Genomic DNA, 4,619 nt, shown 5'->3' on the forward strand with positions numbered 1-4,619 from the left:
AAAAAGTGACCCCCGGAGGGAAGCCCTATGGCAACAGCAAGTCACAACAGGTGCTCTGCACCAGACCCAAGGAGAGACTCAAATGTCACGACACGCGACTGGAAGACACTGCCAGAACTGGGGTGATGGAGGCCTAAAAAGCCTTCCTTCAAGACAAGAGACCAGAAGGATGGGGACTGAAAAACCCATATGATTCAAAGATCGAAGCCGAAATTCCTTTAAGCGGTATATTCTTTATTGCAGCGCTGGATGCACGGGGGGATCTCTCCACCTATCGTGCATACCCAAAGCAGAAAGCAGTCTTGAATTTATACAATCAATCTATCAATATTCTACCGGCGTCTATACATATTCATTGCCTACCCCCGCCTTCCCTCGCTTCTCATGCTAATTAGCCTTTTGGCACCTTGCGCCTGAGTAGAGCCTCCCAAGAACTGTGGGCAGGGGCCTTTGGGACGTGGGCAGGGGTCTTTGGGAGGAAGACCCCGAGTCTTCCTCACATTGTACTTTTCACCTTTGGTCAGGAATCCGCTGAGTTGGCATGTTTCTTAATCGCAAGAGCTGGCTGTTGCTAATTCTTCCCTTTGTTGTGTCTTTATAATGAATTCCAACGTCCAGTTTTGAGATTTATAGTCCTTACATTTGTTTCTCTGTCCGTCTGCCGCTTCCTTATCGTGAGTTCCGGTGTCTTGTTTCGAGATATACAGTCCTTGTCTGGGGACTGTCCTTGCCTCCCCAATACCTCCTTAATCACATAAGACGACGCTTAGGAAATCAATTCCCAAGCAAGAGCTCCTGATGCGGCCCAGATGACTTCCACAAGAGCGAGGATGGAAACAGATGCGATCTCAAACCGAATATGATGCACGAGACCTGAAACAGAACTGCACTTCAAGCAGCGACTGCAAGACAAGAAGTGCTCGGATCAGAGCCACGATGACAAAACAAGCACTGAGGCCCTTCAGCACCGCTACCAAGTCGCCTGTCTGGTCTGTCCAGTGTAAAAAGCTAGAAGGATATCAAGACCCGAGAAGCACAGAACAGACATTGCAGAAGCAACACTACAGGACAGACGAACAGAAGGAAACTGTCCTGCCTGGCGCACGCACTCACGCTACAAAATAATCCCGCTGCTTCTATTAGCCTGGTGACCCAGCCACAAGCAGCCTGAACGTGACCCAGCCTGAACCACCCTCGCAGCGGCACCAAGTATTTTCAGCCAGCTGGCTCCACGCTGCTCTGGCTCCCAGCTCCCATTAGCCACCCCAGATATGCAAATACCAGGTGCCCCCCAACTTAGCTCTCAGGTTGCTGCATGGTAAATTCCCTCCGCCTCAAGAAATACACAGGCACTGGTCGTCATCTTAGTCAATTGCCAGGCTCATCATCAGCTGCAAAAACAGAGTACCAGCATTCACTAGCATGCCGGTCATGATGCCCACCTTCTCCACAACACTGACTACTGCTGATGCAACATACAACTATGCTCACCTGTTCCTCTCCAAATCCAAGCTCCAACAGTGCAACCAGTATCATCCACACCACCTGGGAAAACAAAGGGATTAAATGATCGTTGCGTTCACAACACATCACCCAATGGTGTGTTTTTTTTGTTGTTGTTGTTTTTGTTATTGTTGGTTTTTGTGTGTGTGTTTCCTGTATTTATTTATTTTTTAGTCTGCTTTAGCTCAACGGCATGCAGAGTGCAGACAAGAAAACTGGGGTGTTTCTAGAAGCAACAATCCCCACGCTTTTGCTGTAGCTTTGAATATTAAAAGGACAATACGACCCAGCAAGTAACTGGAACTTTCTTACCTGGAATTAGCTCAAACTTTTCTTCACATTGAAAGAAAAATCTAGGAGCAGAACAGATTATACACCAACAAAATTGAGTCCATTTCATCCCCAGAAAAAAAATCACATGCTCTCATCCCCTCCTGTACCTCAGCCGCTTGCCTACCCCACGTGGCACACGCTTCCATCTGTTCTCTTTACCCACTTATAGCACCTCTAAAAGGCAAACTGGAATTTTACTCTATTGGCTGTAGGAAAATAACTGCAGTGACAACCGCGCCCCAAACTGAGCCAGCAGCCCCTACTAAACATCCCTCTACTAAGTGAATTCCAAGCACTTAAAATCCAGAAATCCATAGACTCCAGCCTGCCTAAACAACCCTGCAACGGACAGAAGGAAAAACAAAGCACTGTCCCCAAAAGAGCAGCCCAGGCAGAAGGAGCTCTCTGATGGCATGCCTGGGGCTCATATAGCATTTAGCCCCGCCCAGCACCCAAACCCAATCACCTGGGAAAGGGGAGGGGCAAAGCACATGAAAGTAGGAAGAGAGCAAAAGGAGCAGCTGTGTTTTGTTTTGTTTTCCTTTCCTTTCCTTTCCTTTGTTTTTTAAAATCTGTTTTATCTCAAAAACATTCAGAGAGCAGACAAGAGACCTGTGGTGTTTCTAGAAGCAAAAATCCCCTTTTGCTTTTGCTGCAGCTTTTAATGTTGAACTGATAACGGCACCAAGCAAGTAACTGAAACTTCTTCAACTGGAATTAGTTTAAACACGCTCACCGTCATCTGCAAACACAGAGAACCAGCATTCACTAGCCCTAACCCTAACCCCAACCCTCACCCTAAACTCTAACCCTAGCCCCAGCCCTAGTCCCTAAGCCCAACCCTGGTTCCCGAGAACTTCATTTCCAGGCATGCTCTGGGCGCTCAACATGGCCTCCCGGAGGTCCGGAGGCCCAGAACTACATTGCCCGGCATGCTCCGGGCACCCAACATGGCCTCCCGGAAGTTCGGAGTCCCAGAACTACATCTCCCGGCATGCTCCGGGCAGTCAACACGGCCTACCGGAAGCCTGGTGCCGGAAAACTACACCTACCAGAATTCCCTGGACAGCCAGCACGGCCAATCAGAGGCCGAGTTTTCGAGAACTACATTTAACAGCACTCACTGTAACCCTAGCCCTTCCCGCCCTTACACAAAAAAGCCTCAAGCCCTATCCCTAAACATCCTCGAAACCCCTACGGACCTAACCCAAACTATTTACCACACTAAACCCCTGAAGTCCTATGCCTAAAACCCCTAACCCAATAAATTAAGACGCTCAAATCCCAAACCCGCAAAATTGAGATGCTCAAATCCCAAACCCCCTTCCAAAAAAGAAAAAGAAAAATCAAGAAGAAAAAAAAATCAAACAAAACAAAAACAACAAAAGGGGTAGATCTGGTGGCATCTGCCCTGTAACCCTGCAAAAATCACGAGGGACCTAGAACAACAAAGCAAACGCACAAAATAACATTGACATCCTATCCATAAATGTGCTATAACAATTAATCACCTCCAAAGAGCTTCAAGCAATAAATGCACATACTACTAGATCGGTTTCCTCTAAAAGATCGTACCAGACCCTGACCCACCAAAAGAACCCTGCATGTAGCTAACAGAAGCATCAACAAAGCACTGACCCCAAAGAGCAGCCCGGGCAGAAGGAGCTCTCTGATGCCGTGCCTGGGGCTCCTATACCATTTGGCCCCGCCCAGCACCCAAACCCAATCACCTGGGAAAGAGGAGGGGGCAAACCACAAGAAAGAGAGCAGGAGCAGCAGCAGCTGTGTTCTTTTATTTATTTATTTATTTGTTTTTTTTTGTGCCTATCCCTAGTTTACAGCATGCAGAGTGCAGACAAAAGAACTGGGGTGTTTCTAGAAGCAAAATTTACCGTATTTATGCCTCAGCTTTGAACATAGAAAGGACAATACAACCAAGAAAGTAAATGAAATATTTTCCACGGGAATTAGCTCAAACGTTAGTGTTAGGTCAGAGGTTGGACTCAATGATCTTGAGGTCTCTTCCAACCTAGAAGATCTGTGATTCTGTGTGATTTACATATGAAGAAAAATCTAGGAGCGTAGGAAATTACACAGCAAAAAAAACAACGACGTAATAAGCAACGCGCATGCACGGCCCCACGGCCGCCTGCAGTACTCGTTTTCCACCAGCAGGAGGCGGCAGAGGGCGCCCCCGGGCCCCACCGCGCATGCGCCCCCCTCGGCCGCCTGCAGTACTCGTTTTCCACCAGCAGGAGGCGGCAGAGGGCGCCCCCGGGCCTCACCGCGCATGCGCCCCCCTCGGCCGCCTGCAGTACTAGTTCTCCACCAGCAGGTGGCGGCAGAGGGCGCCCGCGGGCGTCACCGCGCATGCGCGCCCCCCGGACGCCTGCAATACCCGATTAAAACCAGCAGGTGGCGGCAGAGGGCGCCCCCGGGGCCCCACCGCGCATGCGCGCCCCCCGGCCGCCTGCAGTACCCGATTAAAACCAGCAGGTGGCGGCAGAGGGCGCCCGCGGGCGTCACCGCGCATGCGCGCCCCTCGGCCGCCTGCAGTACCCGATTAAAACCAGCAGGTGGCGGCAGAGGGCGTCCGCGGGCGTCACCGCGCATGCGCGCCCCCCGGCCGCCTGCAGTACCCGATTAAAACCAGCAGGTGGCGGCAGAGGGCGCCCGCGGGCGTCACCGCGCATGCGCGCCCCCCGGCCGCCTGCAGTACTCGCTTCCCACCAGCAGGTGGCGGTAGAGGGCGCACGCGGGCGTCACCGCGCATGCGCGCCCCC

General features: G+C 51.0%; 1 long non-coding RNA gene across 3 annotated transcripts; it reads right to left on the reverse strand.

Moving 5' to 3' along the window:
* Window positions 1-213: 213 nt before the first annotated feature.
* LOC311428914 lies at window positions 214-3,538 on the reverse strand. Of its 3 annotated transcripts, none has more exons than XR_014687946.1 (4): window positions 3,475-3,538; window positions 1,816-1,856; window positions 1,492-1,545; window positions 214-1,391 (listed from the first exon to the last, which is right to left on the reverse strand). It is a non-coding gene; the product is annotated as an uncharacterized lncRNA (long non-coding RNA). The 3 variants fall into 3 exon arrangements; XR_014687947.1 differs by having other exon boundaries at window positions 214-1,417; window positions 3,475-3,537; XR_014687948.1 differs by lacking the exon at window positions 3,475-3,538 and adding an exon at window positions 1,961-2,267.
* Between the last annotated feature and the right edge of the window lie 1,081 nt (window positions 3,539-4,619).

This window comes from Aythya ferina (assembly GCF_964211825.1).
Source record: "Aythya ferina genome assembly, contig: HAP1_SCAFFOLD_188, whole genome shotgun sequence".
Lineage (NCBI taxonomy): Eukaryota > Metazoa > Chordata > Aves > Anseriformes > Anatidae > Aythya > Aythya ferina.